The sequence below is a fragment of the Theropithecus gelada genome, chromosome 9 (genome assembly GCF_003255815.1).
Source record: "Theropithecus gelada isolate Dixy chromosome 9, Tgel_1.0, whole genome shotgun sequence".
In the NCBI taxonomy this organism is placed as follows: domain Eukaryota; kingdom Metazoa; phylum Chordata; class Mammalia; order Primates; family Cercopithecidae; genus Theropithecus; species Theropithecus gelada.
This window is the reverse complement of record NC_037677.1, coordinates 87299072-87314177: the sequence shown is the minus strand read 5'-3', so window position 1 is coordinate 87314177 and position 15106 is coordinate 87299072. Positions and strand designations below refer to the sequence as shown.

The window sequence follows — 15106 nt, the reverse complement described above, 5'->3', positions numbered from 1 at the left end:
GTGACGAATTTAAGACCAAAGTTAAGAGTATTTTAAGCCTTAGCATTTCCGCCAGGGGGTCCCTTGCCTTGATTTTTGGAAGGAAGGGATTTGATGCTCCCTGACTTGATCAAGCCTTGCTGTGAGCCTTAAAGAGTCATTTAAAAAAAAAAAAAATCGGAGAAAAGCCACCTTGCTTCCCCAGTTGTGAGAACTACTCCCTAGGCCAGTGAAAGGACCTTTGATGGTTCTAGAATTGGGGTCTGCGTGTCTTAGACATTGCATCCTTGTGATGGTCAATTCAGAATCGCATTCTTGCTTGTGGAAGTCTGGTTTTAATGTTTGGTAATGCTGTCTGTATCTTGCGAGCTTACTGACTGGAGCCTTACTCCAGGTCTGAATGGCTGGTTCTGGCCTTTCATCATAGCCCTTGGGAACCTTCTGTTGAGAACTCCCCCACTGGAGTAATTGCAACAGAGGCTGACCATCTGTCAGGGATGCTAGGGGAAAAATTCCTGCTTTGAGTGTCATATTGAACTAGGAGACCCACAGGGTTTCTTCAGACTGTAAGGTTACAGGCTTTTGAAATGGAGCTAGTTTTTGACCCTTGAAATATTATGCAGTTGACAACTTGAAGTATGGTCTCAAACGTCTTTGGCCTAGAACAACTATTTCACTTGAAACTGATGTATGAAACCTTAATGTTCACACTCAGAATTTTGCCGGTGTTTCAGGACTAGTATCCTGTTGTGTTTAATGATACACAGAAATGGTTGCTTATTTTCTTAGTGGATCTATAGAACCTTTATATGTGTAGACCTTTCAGCCTAGGGGAAATAATTGATGCCTCCACACTTAAAATGACAGTGCCTCAAAAAATGGTCTAGCATGAAACTGAGATTTTCCTTTTTTTCTTGTTGAAAACACAGCTGTTTGTGGTTTGCTGATACTTAAAATGTTCTGCTATATGTATTTTTTGCTTGACCAGGGTTTATAATTACTAAATAAAGGAAATAATAGGAAAGGGAATATTTTCAAGAAGAAAAATACATTGTAGCTCCATTTAGTTAACAATTTAGGTTATTTTTCTTTAAATTGATTCTCCCATTTTATATATCATGGTAGAAGGTGCTGACAGCAAACAAGGAATTATTCAAGAGCAGAGCATGAACTGCATATGTGAGAATATTAGCACCAAATTTGGCAGCTGAAGTTCTGAATTACAGTAGTTAAGAATGACAAAAACATATGCATTTACAGTCTGGCTGTGGCAACTGGAATTAAGAGAGTACACTCAATACACATAGTAAGTATATACATGAATTATAAGCACAGAAATCTGACTGCTCAGCCAACCAAAACAGAGCATCCTGCATGAATGGAGTCCTTTTAAATGGAACTTAGTGTAATAAAACAAATAACGGTTTATGCTGCAAGTACTGTATTTATAACCATTTTTTAAAATTTCACAGTTGATAAATGATACATAAATAGTACCTTGTGCTAATTTGTCTCCTAAGACAGCCAGTGTTTCTCTTCTTCTGGGCTACGTTGAGGTTTGACTGAGATCATCTTGTGATCCCTATACATGAGCTAAAGGCATTCTTCACTCAGCATGCATGTGTGATTTAGCATCGGCAGGCATGTCCTGGATACAGAGAAGAGATTAATCCTTCTTTGCAAGAGCTTAAAATTTTAGTGTTAACTATATTCTCATGATTGTCACAAATCATGTTCACATAGGCATATAGATTCTCCTTTTACCTGTGAGAATTGCCCCATTGGTGAATTCTGCTTAAAAGTTATTTTAGAAGACCAGCATATCATGTCTTCAGAGAAAATGAAGAATTGATAAAATTGGAAGACACAGACTGATTTTCTTCCAAGAACACTGAGAGCTAAAAATGAGAAAAAAGGAAAATATATGATTTCTGAAAAGAATATTTTCTGCAATTCCGTTGTAGAATATGACAGATGATATTAAATGTGCTGTGAAAATATGTAAAAAAAATTACTTCATTCATTCCCTTGTTCATTCCCTCTTGAGTACCTAATATAGGATACACTGTGCTTTGTGCAGCATGATCAAAGATTAATTACAGTATTGTTGCTTTCATGTTCATACTGTACTTTGAGAGTTTGGATATCTGTTGGGCATTTAACCTGTCTAAAATGGAACCTTTCATTTTTCTTAACCACTCCCCATCACACTGGGATGCTTTTCTAATGTAATGCCATACTGTTTTTCACAGGCTTCAGAGCTCCCATCCCCTGTCTTTTTCAGAAAATGACTTGTATTCATTGAAAAAGTAGCAGCCATCAGACGAGAACTTTTATCTTTTCACCACCAAACAATCTGTCCTGCATATGTACCCTTCTTTTAACTTCCTTTCAGTTAAAAAGCAAAAAGACATTATGAGCCAGCAAATACCAAACTACTTGGACATTATATTCTGTCTCCCCACCTTCTCAAGGACTTTGTTCATTGTTTCTTCATGGATGGTCTTTTGTGTTGTTGTTGTTCTGTTTGTTTTAGGGGGTGTGGGGGTGTGGAGGGGACAGAATCTCACTCCGTTACCCAGGCTGGAGTGCAGTGGTACAATCTCGGCTCACTGCAACCTCTGGCTCCTGGGTTCAGGTGATTCTTGTGCCTCAGCCCCCACAAGTACCTGTGATTACAGGTGCATGCCACCATGCCTGGCTAATTTTTGTATTTTAGTAGACACGGGGTTTTGCCATGTTGGCAAACTCCTGACATCAACTGATCTGCCCACCTCGGCCTCCCAAAGTGCTGGGATTACAGGCGTGAGCCACCATGCCCAGCTCATTGATGGTCTTTCTTCAGCTTTTCCTTTCTACAGTGTCAAGTTCTGTTTTGTATCTTTTAAAACCCTTTTTTGGCCTCTGGCCTCACTTCTTCCTCCAGCTACTGCCCTGCTTCACAGTTAAGCTGCTCAAAGAATTGTATCCATAAGTTATCTTTTCTTCCTTACACTTTAGATAGATGACTTTGATGCTCATCAGGTTTACTGCAATATTCTAATTGACTTTCCTGGTTCCACTTCTGTCCAGCCCTGATCTATTCCCTGAGAAGAAGCAAGAACGGTCTATTTAGAAAACTTTTTTAAGTGAGATAATTTACATATAATGACATGCACAGATCTTAAATATCCAATTCGTATATTGACAAATATATATATACCTATGTTACCAATGTTCTAATCAAGATATACAATATCTTGTCATCCAAGAAAATTCCCTTGTGCTAATTTTAGAATGATCTTTTAAAAATATAAATCAAATTACCAGCCAGATGTGGTGGCTCACAACTGTAATCCCAGCACTGTGGGAGGCCAAGGCTGGAGGACTGCTGGAGCCCTGGAGTTCAAGACCAGTCTGGGCAACATAGGAAGACTCCCACCTCTACAAAAAAAAGAAAAAAGAAAAGAAAAGAAAACAAAGGAAAGGAAGAAAAGAAAAGAAAAGAAAAGAAAAGAAAGAAGAGGAAAGAAAAGAAAAGAGCCAGGCATGGTGGCAAATGCTTGTGGTCTCAATTACTTGGGAAGCTGAGGTGGGAGGATCACTTTGGCCTGGGAGGTTGAGGCTGCAGTGAGCCATGATTACACCACTGCACTCTAGCCTGGGCAATAGAGTGAGGCACTGTCTTAAAAAAAAAAAAAAAAAAAGAAATCAAATTACTTTTTATGTATAGTTTTAACACATGGAAAATAGTTTTACATATCATTTAGGGAAGCTTGTAGAAGGAGTAAAAGTATAAAATAGTGCAGGGGAGTGGTTGACACCAAATTCAGGACAGTGGTTTATCTCTGGTGGCGTGGGTGGAGGTATAATCAGTAGTATATATATCACCTACGTTGGTAAGGTTTTGTTTCTTAATCTCAGTGGTGAATATAGACTTATCCTTTGTATAACTTTTTGTATGACTGAAATATTTGTTAAAACTTTTGAAATTCATATAGAAAAGTATTTGAATGTGCACAATTCTAAGTATGAAGCTTGATGAATATCCACATCCATGTAAACAACTGTATTAAGAAATAGAATACTGGCAACCTCCCAGAGGTCCCCTCCTCTCCCTTTCTAGTTTCTATTGCCTGCAAAGAGAACTATTGTCCTGACTTTAGCATCACACATTGGGGTTTTGCTTGGCTAGAACTTCATATAAATGGAATTGTATAGTATGTACTCTTTTGAATCTGGCTTCTTTTTCTCAACATAATGTCTGTGAGAGTCATCTGTAGTTTTTAGCCTATCAGTAGTTCATTCATTTTTATTGATAGGTAGTATTCCATTGTATAAATATACCATAATTTGCTTATCCATTCACAGTAGATGGACTTTTGAGTTTTTTCCAGTTTCTGGCTATCTCTAATAGTGCTGCTCTGAACATTCATTTGTGTATGAGTCATTTGTGGACATGTTTAAATTTATTTTGGGGAAATACAATCCTAGGTAATAAGGTACTTTGGAACATTTTAATTTTATCTATCGCCTCACACCTTTTATGTTATTATTGGCATTCATTTTAGGTCTACAGGTTATTAAAACCCATTAGATATTATTTTTATTGTTGTAACAGTCAGTATTCATTCTTCTTTGCTTACGTGTTTATCTTTTCCAGTGTTCTTTATTTTGTTCTGTGTTACTGCCTTTTCATCTGGAATCATTTTCTGCCAAATTAGATGCCTGTTAGCATTATTATTTTCTTAAATTAAAAAACTTTTTTTTTTTTTTTTTTTAACATAGAGTCTCGCTATGTTGCTCAGGTTGGTCTTGAACTCCTGGCCTCAAGTAATTCTCCCACCCTGGCCTCCCAAAGTGCTGAGATTACAGATGTGAGCCATCATGCCCTGCCCAGCATTATTTTTTTACTGAATGTATTAGTCTGTTCTCATGCTGCTAATAAAGACATACCTGAGACTGGATAATTTATAAAGGAAAGAGGTTTAACTCACACTTCTACATGGCTGGAGAGGCCTCACAATCATGGGGGAAGGTGAAGGGGAAGCAAGACACGTCTTACATAGCAGCAGGCAAGAGAGAGCTTGTGCACAGGAACTCCCATTTATAAAACCATCAGATCTCGTGAGAGTTATTCATTACCAGGAGAACAGTATGGGTGAAACCGCCCCCATAATTCAATTATCTCCATATGGCCTTGCCCTTGACATGTGGGGATTATTACAATTCAAGGTGAGATTTGGGTGGGGACACAGCCAAACCATATTACTGAGGGTTTGCTAGTGACAAATCCTCTCAATTCTTACTTGTCTGAAAGTGTCTTCGTTTCAGCTTCTTTCTTTTCTTTTCTTTTTTTTTTTAGACAGAGTCTCACTCTGTTGCCCAGGCTGGAGTGTAGTGGCACGATCTCAGCTCACTGCAAGCTCCACCTCCTGGATTCACGCCATTCTCCTGCCTCAGCCTCCCAAGTAGCTGGGACTACGGGTGTCTGCCACCACGCCCTGCTAATTTTTTGTATTTTTAGTAGAGGCAGGGTTTCACCATGTTAGCCAGGATGGTCTCAGTCTCCTGACCTTGTGATCCACCCACCTTGGCCTCCCAAAGTGCTGGGATCACAGGTGTGAACCAATGCATTCGGCCTCAGCTTCATTTTTGAATGATATTTTCACTGAGTATGGAATTTTATATTTCTAGTTTTTTTCCCCCAGAACTTTAAAACATTGTTCCATTGTTTTCTGACTTCCATAATTTCTGTTGAAAAATCAGCCATTAGCCAACATTATTATGACTCCATGGAAGGTAATGTGTCTTTTTTCCCCTGACTATTTTTAGGGTTTTGTCTTTGTCTTTAATTTTTATCAGTTTTCAGTTTTTCTGTGATGTCACTAGGTCTGGCTGTATTGATTTTTGTTGTTTATTTACTGTTAACCCTGTTTGGGGTTCCTAATGATTTTTAAAATTTGTGTATTAATATCTTTAATCAGTTTGCTGTTATCTCGTCAAACACTACTATTGTTCCATTCCTTATTTTTCTATGTCTTCAGATATATGTATTGTAGACCTTTTTACTGTGTCACACACATTTCTTACTCTTTTCTATATTTTCCATTTTATGTTTTACCTCTGTGCTTGAGTTTTGAAAAAATTTGACCAGCCTTCCAATTTGTTAATTGTCTCTTCTACTATGTCTAATCTGTTGTTCAACCTTATCTATTGAGTTAATTTCCATAATGGTATTTTACAATTCTAGAAATTCCATTTAAGCTTTTTAAATTGATGCTGATTTTTTTGGTGAAATTCTCTACCTTTTCATCTAATTTCTTCATCTTGTTATATTTTTTAGTATATTAATCATAGTTTGACACTTTGTTTCCTGACTCCAATATCTGAGTCACTTGTGGTTTCTTTGTGTGATCTGTGTTTTTCTCTGGGTTTTTGGTCTTGGCATGCCTGGCAAATGTTGATTGAATATTCATCATATTGCATGAAAAATGTAGATGCTGTAGATGATGTTATTTTGTTCCAGAGAAAATGCTAGGCAGGCATATTGGACAATTAATTATTTTAATCCAGTTAGGGACTGAACTGAACATAGGCTGTATTTTAGTTCTGATAGAGCTCTGCCACTGGCAGATGGCTTTCTAGGATGTAGCCTTCTTAGGATTTCAGCCCAATGACTTCTCCCGCTGGCTAGTTCAGAACTTTAAATGTTCTTTCCTCAAAACTGTGAAACTGTCAAGCATGGCTTCTTAGCCTCCTGCCTTATGCAGTCTCAGAATTCAGCAAATGTTTTGAGGGAAATATCAAACAGGTGCTAGGCTTAGGTTTCACTGGCATCTTTACCTTTTAGGCCTCTGACTTTTGCCTCTCTATCTCCAAGAGACTGCCAAATGCTCTTCTGGTGTTTTTGCCCCTTATTAGCAACTCTCTGCTGAGGCTCTTTACCTGGATCCTTAGCCCCTTACCCTTCACCCAATTTTGACAAATGCCCAAGGGAAAGAGCAGCTGCACAATATTGGCTCACCTCCCTGTGCTTCTGTCTTCTTTAGGATTTTGTTCCCTGAAGTCCTGGTTGTCTCAACAACTGCTTGATGCTTTTGGGCATCATAGCATGCAGGGGTGTGTGTGTGTGTGTGTGTGTGTGTGTGTGTGTGTATTTGTGCTTTATCCAGCTTTTAAAGTGACTTTCAGCAGAAGCATTGGTCTGAAGTATCAAACAACCCATTGTAGCTAGAAGTGGATATGTGCCTGAAATATTTTAAATGTATGCTAATATAGAAACATAATTATGTAAATTCCTGCTTAAAATTTTTCATTTTCTTTTCATTTCACCTGGAATAAAATTCACTCTTTAGCACATGTAGGAGGTCCTTGGTTTGTCCCTGCCTCACTCCTCAACATCTTGAACTGCCTTCTGTCTTGTTTGCCACATTCCAGTCACATCGACCTTTCTCAGTTTCTCTGTTGTACCAGATTCTTTCCTGCATCGGGTTTACTCCATGAAAACTCACCAACTAATATATTTGTGAAACTGATTTTACGTCTGAAGTTCTGTTCTCTAACATGTGTGTTTTTAAAAAAAATTCTAAGTTGGAAAGTTTAAGCGTGTAACCCTCTAGATTGACAACAATTAAAATGTCAAAAAACTACCAAGTGTTGGGAAAGATATGGAGCAAAGGGAATTTACATACATTACTAGTGGGACTGTAAATTGGTGAACCACTTTGCAAATAGTTTAATGTTATCATGTAATGTTAAAAATACATACACCCTAAGACCTTGTTGTTTTATCACCAGGTATATATCAGAAAGACGCTTGTCCACCAAAAGTCTTCTATAAGAATATTTATAGTATTCACAAACTTGAAACCTTAAAACTTGAAATAATACACACATGTGTTAATAGTAGAATGAATAAATAAATTATGGTATAGTCATACAACAGAATGCTATTTAGGAGTGTTTATCAAACTTGAATGTGCCTCAGAACTACCTGGAGAACTTATTAAAACACAAATTGTTGGGCGTCACCCCAGACCTTACCAAATCAGAAACCTTACCGCAAGAGTTTCTGATTTCAAAAGTCTGGGGTGGGGCTAAGAATTTATACTTCACATAAATTCCCAAGTGATTCTGATGCTTCTGGTCTTGGGATCTTAGAGAAGTATTGCTATACAGCAATGAAAATGAACAAATTTTAACTACACACAGCAACCAAATGAATCTCATGAAGTAATTTAAACTATTTTTTGTTATATAAATTTGGAAACATATATTAAAGTCAGGTATACTGTAAGTCTGATGTAGCCGTCATCCATTTTCAACAGTGATCAATTTATGGTCAATTTATTAAAAATATAATTTGCAACTCCTCCTTCATTCAGTTATTTTAAATCAAATTTCAGATGTCATATCATTTCACTGATAAATATTTTGGGGTTACAAATGTAAGGCTGAGCAGAAGCAGCAAAGTATAAAGTATATACGTATGTGATTCAATTAAAATAAAAATTTTAAATAGACAAAACTATTTTTAGGGATGTACATAAGTGGTAATATTATAAGGAAAAGAAAGGAAATATATCTCATAAGAACAAAGAGGCCAGGAACAGTGGCTCACACCTGTAATCCCAGCACTTTGGGAGGCTGAGGCGGGTGGATCACCTGAGGTTGGGAGTTAGAGACCAGCCTGACCAACATGGAGAAACCCTGTCTCTACTAAAAATACAAAATTAGCTGGGCATGGTGGCAAATGCCTGTAATCCCTGCTACTCGGGAGGCAAGAGAATCGCTTGAATCTGGGAGGCTGAGGTTGCGGTGAGCCGAGATCGCGTCATTGCACTCCGGCCTGGGCAGCAAAAGCAAACCCTGTCTAAAAAAAGAGAAAAAAAAAAAGAAAAAAAAAAAAAAGAAAGAACAAACAGAGTGATTGCTTTTAGATGGTTAGATGGGATGAAGAAAACTGAGATCAGAGAGGCATGCTTCTAAGGTGGTATAGTGTTTTCTTTCTTGACTGGAGTGGTAATTACAAAAGGGTTAACTTAATTATTGTTAAAGTGTCCATGTATATTTTAGGCACTTTCATGCATATGTATTTCATATTATAATGAAAGGGGCAAAAGTATGTATTTGATACATCTCGTGAGGTATATTTGGATTAAGTCAGATATATGATTAATCTGAGCAGATACAGTTATTGTTTTAATGCTGTCAGCAACCGTTAATTTTTAGCTTTGTGTATGAGGGCAGGGGCCACCTTTGGGTTGTTCATGGTTACAGGAACTCATCTGCCTTATTTGCAAGAGCTGTAATATTTAGCTCTGATTGGTGTCTGGCTGAAGCCTTGCTTCCTCGCCAGGTACTATGACTCATTCCCTCTGATGATCTGAGTTCTGCTTTTGGCTTTAATTCTGCTTCAATCAGCAGGGCAGGGTGCATTCTGGCTTCTCCAGATCTCCTTTCACTTCAAAGGAAGTTATCCTTGCTCATCTCTAAAATTAATTTTCTGCTTGTAGATACATTTTAAGAATTGATGGAATCCTCTTCTGGCTTTGCTATGGGAAAGTGAGAAGGAGATGAAATGGGTCTTCTGCCCTGTTCTTTTGTGTGGTAGCACTTAGCCACCAACTACTTTTTTTTTCGTCTTACATTAACTAACAGGAAGTAATGCTTCAGGGTAGAAATGATAATAGCTAATAGATGTTTAATGCTTTATTCCTTACAGACCACTCCCAAATACAGAAATCTCCACTGATCCCCTCTACAACATTGTGAGGTGGGCATGAGTATCCCCACTTGATGTAGGAGGAAATTAAGGCTCAGAGGGTAGAAGTGACTTGCCAAGGACATACAATTTGTATGGATGGAACTTGTGTTCAAAGCCCGTTCAAATATTGTGTATTTATTTATATCTATGTGTATAAATATATTTAAGGAAAATAATAAAAGTGGAGACATGGAACATTCCAGTCAAAGGAGCAGCAGATGCCAAGAACACAGAGGCAGTGAATGAGTCTTTGAGTGAACTCACAGAGAGGGAGCAGAAAGGCATTCTGAGTGAGGGAATAGCATAGGAGAAGCCTGTCAATAACCCTTCACCCCTTGCAGTAGATACTGCTGGTTGCCTACCCCAATCTCCATCCTCCCCTTCCTCCTCAGTTATGGGAATTCCTGCTTTGACCTGGGGATATGGCTGCCCAGAATAAAGACTGCATTTCTTAGCCTCCCTTATAGCTAGATGTGGCCATGTTACTAAATTTGGGGTTGAGAGATGTTAGTAGAAGTATTATGTTTCAGTTTCCCAGAAACTGCCTTCAAGAAAATTGGTGTGTGTCCTCTTCCTGTTTTCTGTCCTTTCCTCCATCTTGCCTGGAATACGAAGATGGTGGCTAGAGCTCTGACCATCTTAGTCAAGATGGACAAAAATGGCCATGCTTGGTAAAGAAGATCAGTATACTGGAATGGTAGCCTGGATCATGGAGGACTGTCAACTCCACAGAATTGCTGGAACCTTGAGTTCTTGCTAATTGATGAACTAATACCATTGTGTTGTTTATCACGTGCAGCTGAACTTAATTTCAGCTGCTAAACCTAGTACAGATTGGGCATCCCTGATCTGAAAGTCTGAAACCCAAAATGCTCCAAGATTAGAATCTTTGAGTACGGACATGATGCCACAAGTAGAAAATTTCACACCTGACCTCATGTGATGGGCACACAAAATTATTTAAAATATTGAATAAAATTACTGTTAGGCTATGGGTACAAGGTAAATATAAAACATAAATGAATTTTGTATTTAGATTTAGGTCCCATGCTCAAGATATTTTATTATGTATATGCACATATTTCAAAATATAAAAAATACGAAAAAGGTCCCAAGCATTTTGGATCAGGGATACTCAACCATTTCTCCTCCCATTCGCCCATCCTTCCCACAGATGTTCATATACGCTTTTTTTTCCCCACCTTGGCACATGATTCTATTTTGAGAACAGGCAAAAGAGAACAATGTGTCTGAAGCGCTGGTCAGCCACAGCCTCTTGGGTGGCATTGGAACAGAGGGTGAGGTATCATGGAAACAAAATTCTTGGGCAGAAGATCACAGAGTGAAGGGTCTAGGGGGAAATCTCATGGCTTCTGGGCACCAAGGGCGGCCATCCCAGGCAGGCGGTGGTCTTCTTGGCGGCCAGGCATCATATGCGGCACCAGGAAGTCTCCAGATGCATGGAGGTGACCACTCCATGCATGTATGGGGTCACATACAGTTTCTAAAACTTCAGTGTGAGGGTGTCACTGGGTCATGCTTCTTTGGAAATCCTTCAGGGATAACACTACCATTTTATGAATGCCTTTTGTGCTACTTAAGTTTCTAGACACTTTATACATGGCATCTCATCGAATCTTTACAATATCCTTGTGAGGGTGCTTTTTGAGTGTCTGTCGTTGAGTGACTCTGCTGGCCAAAGATGAACAAGACATATATGAACACTTTTAATACCATTCTATAGGTGAAGAAGCTGAGGAAGCTCACACACATTGTATGTGACTGGAACAGTGTCTGAATCCAAAGGTCATACATCTTTCACTACATCATTGTAGCCATTGCCTGCTGTATGAGGAGGATATTGTTAGGATAGCATTCAAGGCTCTTTATCATGCAGTCCCTTATAGCTTTAATCTGGCCAACTCTCCGAAGGCACCCTCCTTTTCAACACTACATCAGAACAGAAATAATGCTCTAACTTCCGTACCTTGTTTCTCGTCCAAGGTTCCCATCCCAATAAGTGCCATCAGTTTGTACCCAGTTGCTTTGCTAGACATTTGAGTATCGTTTTTGAAATTTTCCACCTCAGCCTTCCACTCTCACTTACTGATCACCAAGTCTTTCTGATTGTCCCTACACAGCCCCCTACCCCCAACAACTCAACTTCAGTCCCTATCATCTTTCAGCTGGGCACTCACATTAGCCTCTCGGGGGTCTCTGGGTCTTCATACTTGGCCCCTGTTAATGCAGGGTGCACAACCCTGGCTGCATGTTAGAATCACCTGGGCAACTGTATACCAGTGCTTGGGGAGACCCCCTAGAGATTCTTATTTAATTGATGCCAGGTGGGCCTGGGCGTCACATCAGTATATTTGAAAATATCCCCCAGATGATTCTAATGTGCAGCCAGAGGGAGAACCCCTGAGCTGGACTGATCTTTAAAACATAAAAATGTGATTCTATCCATGGTTCCCAAGCTCATCTGCATATTAAAGTCACTTAGGAATCTCCTCAAAATTCCAAAGCCCTGGCCATACCAAGACTAATTAATTCATAATATCTGAAAGTGGGACTCATGTATCCATATTTTTTGAAGCTTCCTAGTCTAATGTGCAGATAGGTTTGGGCACTACTGGGTCATGCTGTTCTCCTGTTCAAACAATTTATTGGGTTCCCCTGGTCTTGGGATAAGATCGTAAATCTGTAATGTGACCGAAAAGATTATATGATCTGGCCTCTGCCAATCTCACTAAATCAGGGGTTGGCAAACACTTTTTTCTATAAAGGTATAGATAGTAAATATTTTAAGCTTGTGGACCGTAAGGTCTCTGTTGCAACTCCTCAACTCTGCCACTGTAGCATGAAAGCAGCCATAGATAATATGTAAATGTGTGGGTGGCTGTGTTCCAATATAGCTTTATTTATGGATACAGAAAATTGAATTTGATATAATTTTAACATATCATAAAATAGTATTCTTCTTTTTCATTTTTTTCAACTACTTAAAAATACAAAGACCATTCTTAGCTGGGGGCCATACAAAAATAGACTGGGACCAGATTTGGTCCTGCTGGAGCTTGCCAGCTTCTGCTTCAGATTTGATTTGGTTCCATTTAATTATTTCCCTCCTTTCCTTCCTTCCCCCTTTCTTTTCTCCCACCTTTCCTTCCTTTCTTCCTACCTACCACCAACTAACCAGTCATGTATCCATACCGCCTCTCCTCCCCATATTTCAGCAATTCTGGTCTTCTTTCAGTTTCCTGACATTCTGATGTTCAGGGTCTTCACATGTCTATTCATGTCTCCCCTGGAATACTCTTCTATCTCTTTAGCTGGGTAATTTTTATCACTCTTCAGGCAGGTCCTTGATTAGATATTACTAGGTCATGGGCACATTTCTAGAATCCCCTGACTATCTTAAACAGTTTTTTAACACCTTGCAATTTTTCTTCCTAATTCTCACCTCAATTTGTAATTAATAGTTTGTAAAATTAACTGTAATAAACTCGTGATTTGTGGGATCATCTGTACACTCTGCATAGCATGACCCAGGCTTATCTTGAAGACTGCATTGCCAGCCCTTTGGCATAGTACTTTGTACTTGGTAGGTGTTCAGTTAATCTTTGTGGATTGACTGCAGAAGGAAGGGAGGGAGGGAAGGAAGAAGGAAGGAAAGAAAATAAAAGGAGGGAAGGAAGTAGAAAGGAAGGAAAAAAAATGGAGGGAAGGAGGGAAGAAAGGGAAGGAAAAAGGGAATGGTGCTTCTGATTCTCAAATCCACACATCTGGCCTTGACTTCTTATTCTGCAACTTCCTACAAGACATTCCCCTTGGTGGCAGTGGAGAAGTTTACTTGAGAAACCAAGTTAGGATCAGGAGATGTCTGGTGAAAATAGAAGCAGTGTGGAGGCAGTGGGACAATCCCAAAGGTTGGCCTCATGAGAACATAGTAGGCTGGTGAGTTACTTCCTGTTCTGCAGAACACCGACGTTAGCAAAGCTGCCAGTGATGTGAAGGTCTTAGCAGCTTAGATCCAGGAGTTAGCTTTTTATTATCATCAGTGCTGTGTTATGGAGCAGGGTGAAAACATAGGCAAAATTAAATGAAAAATCTCAGAGTCTTTTTTTTTCCCACTAAATAAACACATTTTTGATGAAGGCCACACATTCCCGAAAGCAAGCCATGGGTGTCAGCCATGAAGGCAATACCCAAGTAGAGGAGCAAAATAACTGGCAGTAGCAATCCCATTGTTGGGTGCCAAGGGCTATGTATGATTCATCTCATTTAATCCCCATGACCACTCTGTGGACACACTCACACCCTCACCCCTAACCCTGGGTGATGAGGACAGGGAGGCTGATAGAGGTTAGGAGTACACAGCAAGAAAGGAGTGGTATCAGGTTTGGCCATGAGGAATGTCTGACTCCTGATCTGTCTTACCCCTTCATGATGCTATAACAAAATACCCAAGACTGGGTAATTTATAAACAATAGAAATTTGTTTCTCACAGTTCTAGAGGCTGGGAAGTCCAAGATCAAGGCACAGGCAAGTTCCATGTCTGGTATTGACATAGTCTCTGCTTGCAAGATGGTGCCTTGTTGCTGCATCCTCATGTGGCAAAGGAACAGAGGGCAAAAGGGCCTAGCAAATTTACTCCAGCCCTTTTATGAAGTTGCTAATCCCATCCATGAGGGCTGTAACCTCATAACTTAATCACATCCCAAAAGTCCGCCTCTTAATACTATCACATTGAGGTTTAAGTTCCAACATATGAATTTTCGAGGGACATATACATTCAAACCATAGCAGGATCTTTTTTTTAGACAGAGTCTTGCTGTATGCCCAGGAGGAAGTGAAGTGGCATGATCTCAGCTCACTGCAACCTCTGTCTCCTGCGTTCAAGTGATTCTTCTGCCTCAGCCTTCCAAGAAGCTGGGATTACAGGCATGCACCATTACGCCTGGCTAATTTTTGTATTTTTAGTAGAGACGAGTTTTCACCATGATGGCCAGGCTGGTCTTGAGCTCCTGGCCTCCAGTGATCAGCCAAATTTGGCCTCCCAAATTGCTCAGATTATAGGTGTGAGCCACCATGCCTGGCCAGCATGGTCTTCCAAGGCTCAAGGGGGCACTGGCTCTGTGAACATGATTTATCAACCATGTTAACCATGGACCATTTTCTCTTGCCTTTCAGAGAAGAAGTTGATGTTAATAATAATAATTAGAATATAAATTTATAGTCTCTTATCTAAAACCCTTGGGATCACAGGTATTTCAGAATTCAGAATTCTTTGGATTTTAAAAATGTAATTCAGTTGGTATACTGTATATTACACAGCACCACAGTGGGGTCTGGTGCTGCATCCTAAATCAAATGTA

General features: G+C 39.4%; 1 protein-coding gene across 3 annotated transcripts in view; it reads left to right on the top strand.

The window, feature by feature from the left end:
* The window catches only part of HTR7 (5-hydroxytryptamine receptor 7), a 115208-nt gene that overhangs the window by 1014 nt on the left and 99088 nt on the right, over nucleotides 1-15106 (top strand). The window lies entirely within an intron of this gene.